The sequence below is a fragment of the Garra rufa genome, chromosome 1, assembly GCF_049309525.1.
Source record: "Garra rufa chromosome 1, GarRuf1.0, whole genome shotgun sequence".
NCBI lineage: Eukaryota > Metazoa > Chordata > Actinopteri > Cypriniformes > Cyprinidae > Garra > Garra rufa.
In genome coordinates, this window is record NC_133361.1 from 87,814,740 (window position 1) to 87,830,405 (window position 15,666).

Consider the following 15,666-nt stretch of genomic DNA (forward strand, 5'->3'; position numbering starts at 1 on the left):
GGGAAAAAAAATAAAGAAAAAAAAAAAAACAGAAATGAACAACATTATGAGTACAGTGAAGTGGAACAAAATAAACAAACATATAAATATATATTTTCCTAGAAATGTTACAGTATTACATAAAACATAATTACATACATACATTAAATGAGACATTTACATACCACAGACTCGTCAGGAGATGCTGAGGCACCTGGTGTGAAGGAGGCATCAGGCTGGGTGGAGGACAGAGAGAAGCTTGGGTCATCAGTAAGACTCGACTCAGTAATGTCAAGTGTTTGGTCCTCCCTGAAGCCCTCGTCTTCTTCATCCTCGCCTTCATCCACATCCTCCAGCATGTTCTCTGTCTCTTCTGAGTCAGGGTCCACTACCAGGGGCTGTCCAGTCTGACTCAGGAAGTAGTCAACACCAAGCAGTTCTCCTATAAAAAACCAAAACAAAATTTAATAAAAGGAAACACAAATACAGGATCAGTCAAAAGTTTGGACACATTAATATTTTTAATGTTTTTTGAAAGAAGTGCCTTATGCTCATCGATCCTGCATTTATTTGATCAAAATAAAGAAAACATCAGTAATATTGTAAAATGTCATTACAGTTTAAATTTATAGTTCCATAAACTTTAAATTTAAATTATTTCTGTCATCAACGCTGAATATTTAGCTATCATTTTAGAATTTAATTTATGACCAATGTTGGTCACAGTTGTGCTGCTTAATGTATTTTTTAATGTAATCTGTGATACTTTTTTCAGGATTCATTGAAGAATAAAAAGTTCAATAAAGAACAGCATTAGAAATCAAATAGAAAATCTTCTTAAACGATATACAGGACTGTTCAAAAGTTTTTTTTTTTAGAGAAATTAATGCTGTTCTTTTAACTTTTTATTCATCAATGAATTCTGCAAAACATATTTTTTTTTATTTAAAAAATAAAAAAATAAATACAAATATGCAGTACAAGCTATTTAGCTGTTTTTTCCAGTATTTTTGATCAAATAAATGCAGACTTAAAAAGTCACTTCTTTCAAAAACATTAAACACAGTCACGTGTAAAAATGTTTGACAAATAATGTACACATTCATATTCTACAATGAGATACAGGTAACTTTACCTTCTGGTAGAGGTTGTGCCACTTCCGCTGCCGTGGTGCTGGTCTGTTGCCTCCAGACGGACAAACCCCAGAGCTGGCAAAAGTCCTCAACCTGGCCATCCACTCGCCAACACCCATGACCTTGTGGCTCTTTGGCTTTGTGCTCATCTAAATATAATAGGGAAATAATAGTTAGTAATGTGTATTTTTGCAAGTATTGGACAACTACACAAATGTTTTTAATTTATTTATAATGATACAATCATATCTATTCAAGCTGACTAAATAATGGCACCCATTACAACAATAAAACATTATTTTATTACTAATAAAGCAAAATAAGGTTACACTTTCAAAGGTGTCAAACTACAATTATGCATATAAGTATTTGAATATTAAATTACCATATGCAGTTACTATAGGGATAAGACTAGTGTTTTGTTTGGTTTATAATTAGTTGCATCCAATTATTCATAATTTACTGTTATTGCTATAGTAACTACATATAGCATGTATTAATGACAATGTAAAATAAAGTGTTACCCTCCCTTTATGTCTATATAACATTGCGTTTTCATTTTAATTATTATTTGTAGCACTTTTATCTGTGTTTATACAAATGGTAATCCATCTGCAAACTCAAAACTTGATTACTACAGTCACACATAGCAAAATCAAATTACATTTTAATTAGAAATGACAATTTCTACAACAAAACATTTTTTAAATCCTAATCAAACTGAAAAAAAAGAATACATGTTTATTATGCAAAATTACAGGCAAATGGTGTTTTATATGAGAGATTTTAGGCAAGTCATGAAAACCAAACATGATCATTTCACTTTCACATTAGTAAAACCATGGTGATTTTTTCATTCACGATTTAATTCATAGTAAGACTGTTTATATTGAGTTTAATAAGTAAGATTACAGGCAAACTGTGTTTAATATGTGATATTATAGGCAAGGCATGAAAAGAAAACATGATTACTACACTTTCACTATAGTAAAACCATGGTAAATGACAATGAACACAAGCACAACGTTTTTTTGTTCATTCAGATTTTAATTTATAGTAAGACTGTGTTCATACAGTTGTAATCGATCAGCCAAAAACACAACTAGGCTTTCACTATGGTAATAACATGGTGAATTGTCATAAGGAATGACCATTTACAGCTGAAAAATAAATCCAACTTCAGAACGAGTAAATTTAGTTTAATGAGTAAGATTACAGGCAAACAGTGTTTAAAATGAGAGATTATAGGCAATTCATGAAAACAAAACATGATTACTACACTCTCACTATAGTAAAACCATGGTAAATAAAGATAAACACAAGGAAAATGGGTTTTGTTTGTTTTATTCATTCGGATTTTAATTTATAGTAAGACTGTGTTCATACAGTTGTAATCGATCAGCCAAAAACACAACATGGTTACTACGATTCATTACAGTAAAAACACGGTAAATTGTCATAAAGAATGACTACATTTACATTTTGCGAGATCGGCGATTGGACGAGGAGACGGCCGCAGAAACAGACGATCCTGCTCCAGGTAGCGCCACAGAGACAGCCGCTGCTGCTTGCTGCCGCCGGATCACCGGTGTAAAAGAAAGGGTTAGGGTTAGTGATAGGGATTAAAATCGCTCGCACTAACAGCGACATCTGTTTTGAAAGATGTTTCCGGAGCTCGCAAAATCCGCTCAGCCTGCGCGGCGAATGGGCACGCTGGAGCCCGCCACCCTTTTGGGAAGAAAGAGAGTCAACTGAGCCACCCAACGTGGGGCTCGAACCCACGACCCTGAGGTTAAGAGTCTCATGCTCTACCGACTGAGCTAGCCGGGCTGGTCGTGGGCTTCTTCACCGGGTCGGACCCAGTTTTCATCAGCCCCCAAATTACACAGGCGAAACGGAGGCTCTCGCGTTGTGCGAGACTGTCGAGCCCTCCCCGTGGGTAGGGCTTAGAGCAGGCTTAGAGTTTTCTTCTGTCGGTTTTGACCTAATCTGTTTTTGGGAAGCGCAGTTTGACCCAGCAGTGCGGGCCAACAACACGTTCTGTTTTGACGCGTGAAGGCGGGTCAATGCTTTGGACAGCGTATGGTTGAGATGTGATTTTCCACCAATTTGGGGCACCTTTCTTAAGGAAATCAAGGATGATTTCATGGGAAATGGCAAACTGCTGTAGCGTTTGGCTAACAAGCCAAAGCTACAAAGGATGTACCGGTGCCCCGTCGTCCGAGCAGAATCCACATTCGGCCGTAATCGGAGGTTACTACTAACGTTCGATTGTGTCTCATAGGGAGTTTGACGCAGGGCCTCAGTGGAAAACAGGCCCTCGGCGGCTGAAACAAAAGACGAAGAAGGCATCCACATGCACATGATTCAGGAGTGTTATACAAAGAAACCACGCAAGATGACGAGGTGGTCCAGCGGTTAAGGCGGTGGAAGGCTAATACATTGTGCTCGACATGCACTGGAAGCTTTAGCGCCACTGAGAGCCCACCGGACCAGACAGGCCCAACCTGTTTACGATGGGTAACGGTGAGCCGTAATTGCGCTGCAGTTTAATGATACCCGTCTTGAGGACATATTTACAAAACAACAAGCCTTCTGGCTCTGGCGCTCAATCATCAGCAGACACCTTTTTGACGAGAAACAAAACCTAAACGAAACAAGGATACTTTTTCTCAACAATACTCTAAGCCTCCAGAGAGGCTAGCAAAAATTGCCAAAGCTGACTGTATTTCAAGTCATCCTGGCGGGGTATTGGGTAAAGTTTTCAACCAGCAATGATCGCGCCTCGGATGAACCTCATAGGCTACAATATTGCCTCTGCGAAAGAATGCCGGCGACGGTCGTGACCTTTTCAGGCACCTACGTGGATGTGAACCGACAAGGTGGTAGCAAGCTTTAAACTGCCGCACAAACAGTCTCCTGGCACGGGTTGCTGCACCGTGTTTCTACGGAACAGATTAGAGGTGTGTAAAAGACGGCTCATTCACTATTCCCTCTGTGCTCAAAACAGCCTGCTGAAAGCACAGCAGCAGCAGCTGAAAAGGTCCGCAGCATGGCCTCTCTCAGTCAGCAAGGGGGCGGGGGGGCCGAGTGGTTAACCCCCTGGGGACGAAAAACGCCCTGGGGCGTTTTGAGGCAGTTTCCCAAAAGGAACTTTAATTACTTTGTCATTTCTGATTGTACAGATAAAAGCAGTACATCAATCGAATCTGTAAAGGGTCTACTTTTATTTGTATATACTCACAAAATCAAAAAAACATTGTGATTTTGCAAAATAAAGAAAACAAAAAGGGTGTGCTGTCTGCCGCGTTGATCTCCGTGATCTTCATTCAGAAAGCCGTCAGTAAAATAGACTATAACTCAGCCAATATACAACACAGAGACATGAGCAATATGTCTAGACAAAGCTTGATATGTATACTTTTAAACGAAGTAAATTTTACCGAAAACAAATATCCTGTGATAAAATAATCAATATGAAACCAACACGATGTCCAGTCTCTCCGGTCTGCTTCATTATTTTATAATTAGATCACGCCCACGAGCTGTTCGCTATTCATATTCAAATCGTCCACGTGAGGGCGCCGCGCCAAAAGTAGACGCCCACATCACGGTAAACAAAGGAGAAACTTCGTTCAAGTTAGTCATTTCTGGAAGAAGACTCTGTCAGGAATAAAACGTACTTCAGAAGACATGAGTAAGTTTTTTTTTCTCTTATTAGCCTACTTAGTTGTTACTGTGACAGAATGTGCAAACATTTTACCAGTTAAGACTTTTTGCCAACTATAATTCCTGACTACAGCAAGTGAAACATTATAAAGTACGTTTCATTTCACTGCATCTAAAGGACTCACGATTCCAGTATGTTTTTAATAGTCTGTTCAATAAAGAATGATGCAATATAAAGGTTATAGTGTTCACATTTAAGCTTAACAGTTATAATATAGCCTAGTTTCTTTGTATTCACACAAAGCATGCTTATGTTTGACTATAAGATCATAATTATTTATTTAGTTATTAATGTATCTTACAACAGTAGGATGTAATATGAGGGTTTACACTTAGTGTATGTTTTGACAATATGTATTAATACTGTGTTCTCGAATGGATGTTTAACACGATAAACAATTTTTATTAGTTTCTCAGATATAAAATGTCCTTTTTACTGTTGTACAAAATGCGTGGGTCTATGACTACAAAATCATAATATATATATAAATAAATAGTATGATGCTGTTGATATTAACATGCTCACAGATGTTTTGTTTTGTTGTTTTTAGTGATTGTAAACCTGCTCAACACATGAATCCTGCTGACATTTACTTGAGTCTCCTCAAACTGTTTTCCTGAGAGCACTGTACCATCTTCAGATGTTAAAGAAGTTCACAAGTGAATCTCAAGTTATTTTTCTTGATAAATAAATCTATTCAAAATAAGCTACAAACATATTTTGTCCTTATATTCCTCCTTCATTCATTCCTTTGTTCCTCTCAGTCATCTGACTGAATAACTAATTATGCGGCTCATTATGCAGGTCTTTGTCTTCTCAGGTGTGAATCACAGCATTATTCATGATCATTCACGCCTTCTTCGCATACAGCCATTCTAAACAAAAAGTGTCTTCAAAAATTTAAATCAATATACTGTTTTGTGTAAACAAGTGAACGAGATGATTTTCACATCATTTGATAGAAAAAACTCTAGCCTAACACATCCAGTTCTCAAAGTCTTGTGAACAAATATTCTGTATGTGTTTCATGACTTTATTTCAGTGACTTCAAAAATTTTGTTTTTCACTAAGCACGCATAAACGTTGTTTTCTAAAAAACACCAACATGTACATTCATGTTGCTTACATATTATTGTAGCCCAAATTGTGCTGATTACAATATAATCAGATTTGGGCCATTCATATGTTTTTAAGATACTGAAAAAAGCACAAATGTCAGGGCATGTCAAAACTTTTTCAGGGCCCAAAAACACCCTCAGTCCCCAGAGGGTTAAGGCGATGGACTGCTAATCCCATCCTTGTCGTTCGGTTCCTTTAGCACTGGACCTTAATCTAGGTCCTGGGGACCCCATGCTGAACTTTTTGTGTGTCCTCCTTATCTAACACACTCAGTTCAGTTCTTTGAGTTCTCTACTAATGAGCTGATGATCTGAATCGGGAGTGCTAAATAAAAGGCGCCACGTAATATGACGAGGTGGCCGAGTGGTTAAGGCGATGGACTGCTAATCCATTGTGCTCTGCACGCGTGGGTTCGAATCCCATCCTTGTCGTTCGGTACGTTTAGCAGTGATCCTAGTTCCTGGGGACCCCACTCTGCAATTTTTGTGTGTCTTCCCTATCTGACACACTCAGTTCAGTTTATTGATACCTGCCGCAAAGTCTTGAGAACATATTGACAAAACAACAAGTCTTCTGGCTCCGGCACGCTACGATCGGTGGACACCTCTTTGACGAGGACCAACAACCAGCCACGCCAATAAAAGGAAACAAAACGAAGCAAGACTATCTTTCTCAACAAGCCTCCAGAGAGATTGGCAAAAATTGCCGATGCTGACTGTATTTCAAGTCATCCCGGTGGGGTATTGACTTTGTGGCAACATGGAACTTTTGCATCTACATTAATATTAGTCTGTTTCTTCTTATTCTGAGGTCACCGTAGCCACCAGATCCATTCTGTATTCCGATCTGATGGTCACTACAGTCCCCCGGTTCCAGTCCGTACCAAGAGCAGATGGTGGATCAGCACCTTCAGCCGAATGTCAGCGGATACTATGTCAACTAGATGAGCCCCAGAGACAGATCATCGGTAAAGAAGGCATCCACATGCCACAGCAAACTACTCGAGCTGGTGAAAATGTTCACCAAACACCCGCCGCTGAATTCTTTTAAAACAAGCCAGCTTATTGAAGGTGCACAAGATAAACGCCCTGAGAAAGCTGTGCCTCGCAACCCTAAGAATGGCATAGGCGTCAGTGGACACCTGACGCGCGTGCAAAACTCCAGCTTTTCACACGTCCCTGGGTGGGCTCGAACCACCAACCTTTCGGTTAACAGCCGAACGCGCTAACCGATTGCGCCAAAGCTGGGGAACAATAGTCTGTTAAGGGGGGGGAAGAAAAGGAAGGAGGGGGAAGAAGGGGGAAAAGAGAAAAAGAAAGAAAAGAGAGAGAAAAAAGGAAAAAATGAGGAGAAAAGAAATGAAAGGGAATTTTATCTCTTTGAACTGTTTTTGGAGTGTATATTTACAATAAATTATCTGAAAAAAAATGTTTTCTCTATTTTCCTGTACATTTATATGGGAGTAAGGATGATCACAAGCTTTCCAGTTCATATTAGTGTTGCCATACATTGAAGTGTTTACTGAATGTTTTATTTATCAGTAATTATCACATAAATGATGTCCAAATGAATGAAATTATTTCTGAAATTACAAAAATAATATTTTATTAGATTTATATTACTGATTATTGATATCTTATTCAAAGTTTTTGCACTTTAAATATATTTCTGCTGTAGTTATGTTCTAAAACTTATAGTACAAAAAATTGTAAATTTATTTATTAAATCATCCCCAAATTTATCAACATTTTTAAAAGGGCCTGTAGCCGTTAAATGATACTGTAACAAAGACATACAAAAAGAGTTATTTAATCATGACCAAACTTTTATTTTTCAATCAGTCATAGCCAATTATTCATTATTCTTTTTTTTTTTTTTTTTACATTTTTATTCTTATAGTTATGTTGCATGTGCAGAAAACAGAATAATATCTCTTAATAATACTTTCTATTGTCCATGACTCCTGTGCATTTTTTGCAAGTGCAAAAGAACAGAAAACAGAACTATACATATAAATAAAACCGTCCAATGTCCATGGCTCTTGTGCATTAACTGCAAGTGCAAAAGAACAGAAAGCACAGAACAATACAAATGAATAAAACTTTAAAATATTAATGACTCCTGTGCATGTTTTGAAAGTGCTAAAGAACAGAAAGCAGAAAACAATACACATAAATAAAACTTTATCCCCTTTATTTTTTGGACTCTTATGGAAGGCACAGGGCTTGAAATGGTCTCTATCAGGCGACAACAATCTGGCCACTGGGCAAGTGGGGCAGTGGTGGTGAATGTATGCCTCTTCACGCTCTTCACCCCTGGAGTGAACCTGTGTCCAGCCTGCTCTGGTGTCTGGCAGCAAACACCACTCTCTTCTTATCGTAATCCAGCAGGTTCTGCCAACTATATTGCTCACCTAAGCAGAGAGAGCATATAATACATGGCAAATGAGAAAACAAAACAAGTGGTAGTGTTAACATATGACAGGTCAAGAAGAAAAAGTAGAGAAACTGACCTGCTGGTTGGTGAGAGACAAAGATGGCTGATTCCTGAGCTCCACAAGATACTCCAAAAGGCTGTCCACTTTGTCCAGCACACCAGCACTATCCAAAGCCTGGGAGAAAAAATATAAAGATAAAAAAACAGAAATGAACAACATTATGAGTACAGTGAAGTGGAACAAAATAAACAAACATATAAATATATATTTTCCTAGAAATGTAACAATATTACATGAAACACAATTACATACATGCATACAACAATATATTTACATACCACAGACTTGTCAGGAGATGCTGAGGCACCTGGCGTGAAGGAGGCATCAGGCTGAGTGGAGGACAGAGAGAAGCTTGGGTCATCGGTAAGACTTGACTCAGTAATGTCAAGTGTTTGGTCCTCCCTGAAGCCCTCGCCTTCATCCACATCCTCCAGCATGTTCTCTGTCTCTTCTGAGTCAGGGTCCACTACCAGGGGCTGTCCAGTCTGACTCAGGAAGTAGTCAACACCAAGCAGTTCTCCTATAAAAAACCAAAACAAAATTTAATAAAAGGAAACACAAATACAGGATCAGTCAAAAGTTTGGACACATTACTATTTTTTATGTTTTTTGAAAGAAGTGCCTTATGCTCATCGATCCTGCATTTATTTGATAAAAATAAAGAAAACATCAGTAATATTGTAAAATGTCATTACAGTTTAAATGTATAGTTCCATAAACTTTAAATTTAAATTATTTCTGTCATCAACGCTGAATATTTAACTATCATTTTAGAAATCATTCTAATTAGCTAATTAGCTAATGTTGGTCACAGTTGTGCTGCTTAATGTATTTTTTAATGTAATCTGTGATACTTTTTTCAGGATTCATTGAAGAATAAAAAGTTCAATAAAGAACAGCATTAGAAATCAAATAGAAAATCTTCTTTAACGATATACAGGACTGTTCAAAAGTTTTTTTTTTAGAGAAATTAATGCAGTTCTTTTAACTTTTTATTCATCAATGAATTCTGCAAAACATATCAGTTTTCATTTAAAAAATAAAAAAATAAATACAAATATGCAGTACAAGCTATTTTGCTGTTTTTTTTTTCAGTATTTTTGATCAAATAAATGCAGACTTAAAAAGTCACTTCTTTCAAAAACATTAAATGTGTAAAAATGTTTGACAAATAATGTACACATACATATTCTACAATCAGATACAGGTAACTTTACCTTCTGGTAGAGGTCGTACCACTTCCGCTGCCGTGGTGCTGGTCTGTTGCCTCCAAACGGACAAACCCCAGAGCTGGCAAAAGCCCTCAACCTGGCCATCCACTCGCCATCACCCATGACCTTGTGGCTCTTTGGCTTAGTGCTCATCTAAATATAATAGGAAAATAATAGTTAGTAATGTGTATTTTTGCAAGTATTGGACAACTACACAAATGTTTTTAATTTATTTATAATGATACAATCATATCTATTCAAGCTAACTAAATCATGGCACCCATTACAACAATAAAACATTATTTTATTACTAATAAAGCAAAATAAGGTTACACTTTATTCAAAGGTGTTAAACTACAATTATGCATATAAGTATTTGAATATTAAATTACCATATGCAGTTACTATAGGGGTAAGACTAGTGTTTTGTTTGGTTTATAATTAGTTGCATCCAATTATTTATAATTTACTGTTATTGCTATAGTAACTACATATAGCGTGTATTAATGACAATGTTAAATAAAGTGTTACCCTCCCTTTATGTCTATATAACATTGCGTTTTCATTTTAATTATTATTTGTAGCACTTGCATCTGTGTTTATACAAATGGTAATCCATCTGCAAACACAAAACTTGATTACTACAGTCACACATAGCAAAATCACACTACATTTTAATTAGAAATGACAATTTCTACAACAAAACATTTTTTAAATCCTAATCAAACTGAAAAAAAAGAATACATGTGTTTATTATGCAAAATTACAGGCAAATGGTGTTTTATATGAGAGATTTTAGGCAAGTCATGAAAACCAAACATGATCATTTCACTTTCACATTAGTAAAACCATGGTGATTTTTTCATTCACGATTTTATTCATAGTAAGACTGTTTATATTGAGTTTAATAAGTAAGATTACAGGCAAACTGTGTTTAATATGTGATATTATAGGCAAGGCATGAAAAGAAAACATGATTACTACACTTTCACTATAGTAAAACCATGGTAAATGACAATGAACACAAGCATAACGTTTTTTTGTTCATTCAGATTTTAATTTATAGTAAGACTGTGTTCATACAGTTGTAATCGATCAGCCAAAAACACAACTAGGCTTTCACTATGGTAATAACATGGTGAATTGTCATAAGGAATGACCATTTACAGCTGAAAAATAAATCCAACTTCAGAACGAGTAAATTTAGTTTAATGAGTAAGATTACAGGCAAACTGTGTTTAAAATGAGAGATTATAGGCAATTCATGAAAACAAAACATGATTACTACACTCTCACTATAGTAAAACCATGGTAAATAAAGATAAACACAAGGAAAATGGGTTTTGTTTGTTTTGTTCATTCGGATTTTAATTTATAGTAAGACTGTGTTCATACAGTTGTAATAGATCAGCCAAAAACACAACATGGTTACTACGATTCACTATAGTAAAAACACGGTAAATTGTCATAAAGAATGACTACACTTACAGCTGAAACACGTTTTTTTTTTTCATTTAAATTGAACTTCAGAACGTGTAAATGGAGTTTAATAAGGAAGATTAGAGGCAAACTAAGATTGTTTCATTCACAAGTCGCGAGTCAAAAGTTTATGAACACACAAAAACGGATGAACGACGGACGAAAACGTAACGAGTTAACAATTGAGAACACTGTAAACACATATGAAGAAAGAAGCAAACATGCATTACTTACTTTGAAAAGTTATTAGATGTTCCGTTCGTCTGATTTTTTACATGAATTAGAATGAAGCTAAGCGCGGTGGGTGGCTGCGTCCATTCTCATTCGGCAACGCGATTGGCTCTCAACAATGGAGCGCGTGCGATGCGATTGGCGCCTCGTCCATTCTCACATTGGACGGCAAACGACGCGATTGGCTCTCGTCCATTCTCACAATGGACGGCGAGCGACTCGATTGGCTCTCATCCATTCTCACAATGGACGGCGAGATCGGCGATTGGACGAGGAGACGGCCATGGAAACAGACGATCCTGCTCCAGGTAGCGCCACAGAGACAGCCGCTGCTACTTGCTGCCGCCGGATCACCGGTGTAAAAGAAAGGGTTAGGGTTAGTGATAGGGATTAAAATCGCTCGCACTAACAGCGACATCTGTTTTGAAAGATGTTTCCGGAGCTCGCAAAATCCGCTCAGCCTGCGCGGCGAATGGGCACGCTGGAGGCCGCCACCCTTTTGGGAAGAAAGAGAGTCAACTGAGCCGCCCAACGTGGGGCTCGAACCCACGACCCTGAGATTAAGAGTCTCATGCTCTACCGACTGAGCTAGCCGTGCTGGTCGTGGCCTTCTTCACCGGGTCGGTTTTCATCGGCCCCCAAATTACACAGGCGAAACGGAGGCTCTCGCGTTGTGCGAGACTGTCGAGCCCTCCCCGTGGGTAGGGCTTAGAGCAGGCTTAGAGTTTTCTTCTGTCGGTTTTGACCCAATCTGTTTTTGGGAAGCGCAGTTTGACCCAGCAGTGCGGGCCAACAACACGTTCTGTTTTGACGCGTGAAGGCGGGTCAATGCTTTGGACAGCGTATGGTTGAGATGTGATTTTCCACCAATTTGGGGCACCTTTCTTAAGGAAATCAAGGATGATTTCATGGGAAATGGCAAACTGCTGTAGCGTTTGGCTAACAAGCCAAAGCTACAAAGGATGTACCGGTGCCCCGTCGTCCGAGCAGAATCCACATTCGGCCGTAATCGGAGGTTACTACTAACGTTCGATTGTGTCTCATAGGGAGTTTGACGCAGGGCCTCAGTGGAAAACAGGCCCTCGGCGGCTGAAACAAAAGACGAAGAAGGCATCCACATGCACATGATTCAGGAGTGTTATACAAAGAAACCACGCAAGATGACGAGGTGGTCCAGCGGTTAAGGCGGTGGAAGGCTAATACATTGTGCTCGACATGCACTGGAAGCTTTAGCGCCACTGAGAGCCCACCGGACCAGACAGGCCCAACCTGTTTACGATGGGTAACGGTGAGCCGTAATTGCGCTGCAGTTTAATGATACCCGTCTTGAGGACATATTTACAAAACAACAAGCCTTCTGGCTCTGGCGCTCAATCATCAGCAGACACCTTTTTGACGAAAAACAAAACCTAAACGAAACAAGGATACTTTTTCTCAACAATACTCTAAGCCTCCAGAGAGGCTAGCAAAAATTGCCAAAGCTGACTGTATTTCAAGTCATCCTGGCGGGGTATTGGGTAAAGTTTTCAACCAGCAATGATCGCGCCTCGGATAAACCTCATAGGCTACAATATTGCCTCCGCGAAAGAATGCCGGCGACGGTCGTGACCTTTTCAGGCACCTACGTGGATGTGAACCGACAAGGTGGTAGCAAGCTTTAAACTGCCGCACAAACAGTCTCCTGGCACGGGTTGCTGCACCGTGTTTCTACGGAACAGATTAGAGGTGTGTAAAAGACGGCTCATTCACTATTCCCTCTGTGCTCAAAACAGCCTGCTGAAAGCACAGCAGCAGCAGCTGAAAAGGTCCGCAGCATGGCCTCTCTCAGTCAGCAAGGGGGCGGGGAGGCCGAGTGGTTAAGGCGATGGACTGCTAATCCCATCCTTGTCGTTCGGTTCCTTTAGCACTGGACCTTAATCTAGGTCCTGGGGACCCCATGCTGAACTTTTTGTGTGTCCACCTTATCTAACACACTCAGTTCAGTTCTTTGAGTTCTCTACTAATGAGCTGATGATCTGAATCGGGAGTGCTAAATAAAAGGCGCCACGTAATATGACGAGGTGGCCGAGTGGTTAAGGCGATGGACTGCTAATCCATTGTGCTCTGCACGCGTGGGTTCGAATCCCATCCTCGTCGTTCGGTACGTTTAGCAGTGATCCTAGTTCCTGGGGACCCCACTCTGCAATTTTTGTGTGTCTTCCCTATCTGACACACTCAGTTCAGTTTATTGATACCTGCCGCAAAGTCTTGAGAACATATTGACAAAACAACAAGTCTTCTGGCTCCGGCACGCTACGATCGGTGGACACCTCTTTGACGAGGACCAACAACCAGCCACGCCAATAAAAGGAAACAAAACGAAGCAAGACTATCTTTCTCAACAAGCCTCCAGAGAGATTGGCAAAAATTGCCGATGCTGACTGTATTTCAAGTCATCCCGGTGGGGTATTGACTTTGTGGCAACATGGAACTTTTGCATCTACATTAATATTAGTCTGTTTCTTCTTATTCTGAGGTCACCGTAGCCACCAGATCCATTCTGTATTCCGATCTGATGGTCACTACAGTCCCCCGGTTCCAGTCCGTACCAAGAGCAGATGGTGGATCAGCACCTTCAGCCGAATGTCAGCGGATACTATGTCAACTAGATGAGCCCCAGAGACAGATCATCGGTAAAGAAGGCATCCACATGCCACAGCAAACTACTCGAGCTGGTGAAAATGTTCACCAAACACCCGCCGCTGAATTCTTTTAAAACAAGCCAGCTTATTGAAGGTGCACAAGATAAACGCCCTGAGAAAGCTGTGCCTCGCAACCCTAAGAATGGCATAGGCGTCAGTGGACACCTGACGCGTGTGCAAAACTCCGGCTTTTCACACGTCCCTGGGTGGGCTCGAACCACCAACCTTTCGGTTAACAGCCAAACGCGCTAACCGATTGCGCCAAAGCTGGGGAACAATAGTCTGTTAAGGGGGGGGAGGAAAAGGAAGGAGGGGGAAGAAGGGGGAAAAGAGAAAAAGAAAGAAAAAAAGAGAGAAAAAATAAGGAGAAAAGAAATGAAAGGGAATTTTATCTCTTTGAACTGTTTTTGGAGTGTATATTTACAATAAATTATCTGAAAAAAAAAATGTTTTCTCTGTTTTCCTGTACATTTATATGGGAGTAAGGATGATCACAAGCTTTCCAGTTCATATTAGTGTTGCCATACATTGAAGTGTTTACTGAATGTTTTATTTATCAGTAATTATCACATAAATGATGTCCAAATGAATGAAATTATTTCTGAAATTACAAAAATAATATTTTATTAGATTTATATTACTGATTATTGATATCTTATTCAAAGTTTTTGGACTTTAAATATATTTCTGCTGTAGTTATGTTCTAAAACTTATAGTACAAAAATAATAAATTTATTTATTAAATAATCCCCAAATTTATCAACATTTTTAAAAGGGCCTATAACCGTTAAATGATACTATAACAAAGACATACAAAAAGAGTTATTTAATCATGACCAAACTTTTATTTTTCAATCAGTCATAGCCAATTATTCATTATTCTTTTTTTATTTTTTTTACATTTTTTTTCTTATAGTTATGTTGCATGTGCAAAAACAGAATAATATCTCTTAATAATACTTTCTATTGTCCATGACAGAGTTCAAGAACAGAAAACAGAACTATACATATAAATAAAACTGTCCAATGTCCATGGCTCTTGTGCATTAACTGCAAGTGAAAAGAACAGAAAGAACAGAACAATACAAATTAATAAAACTTTAAAATATTAATGACTTCTGTGCATGTTTTGCAAGTGCTAAAGAACAGAAAACAAAACTATACTTTTAAATAAAACTTTATCCCCTTTCTTTCTTTTCTCTATCAAGCGACAACAATCTGGCCACTGGGCAAGTGGGGCAGCGGTGGTGAATGTATGCCTCTTCACGCTCTCCACCCCTGGAGTGAAGCTGTGTCCAGCCTGCTCTGGTGTCTGGCAGCAAACATCACTCTCTTCTTATCGTAATCCAGCAGGTTCTGCCAACTATATTGCTCACCTAAGCAAAGAGAGCATATAATACATGGCAAATGAGAAAACAAAACAAGTGGTAGTGTTAACATATGACAGGTCCAAGTGCTTCAAGACAAGTTAGACATTTGTGCAAGAATCATGTTATGTTGAAAAGACCAGTGCACAGGCTCTACATCAAGACAAGCAGAGTGGCGAAGCGGAAGCGTGCTGGCCCCATAACCCAGAGGTCGATGGATCGAAACCATCCTCTGCTAA

The 15,666-nt window shown here is 38.9% G+C and overlaps 3 non-coding genes across 3 annotated transcripts; 1 reads left to right on the top strand and 2 right to left on the bottom strand.

The window, feature by feature from the left end:
• Nucleotides 1-3,800: 3,800 nt before the first annotated feature.
• On the bottom strand, nt 3,801-3,941 carry LOC141283957 (U4 spliceosomal RNA). The gene has a single exon (XR_012338329.1). It is a non-coding gene; the product is annotated as a U4 spliceosomal RNA (small nuclear RNA).
• Nucleotides 3,942-12,829: 8,888 nt separating this feature from the next.
• LOC141284386 (U4 spliceosomal RNA) lies at nt 12,830-12,970 on the bottom strand. The gene has a single exon (XR_012338416.1). It is a non-coding gene; the product is annotated as a U4 spliceosomal RNA (small nuclear RNA).
• A 463-nt stretch (nt 12,971-13,433) lies between these two features.
• trnas-gcu (transfer RNA serine (anticodon GCU)) lies at nt 13,434-13,515 on the top strand. The gene has a single exon. It is a non-coding gene; the product is annotated as a tRNA-Ser (tRNA).
• The last annotated feature ends 2,151 nt before the right edge of the window (nt 13,516-15,666 follow it).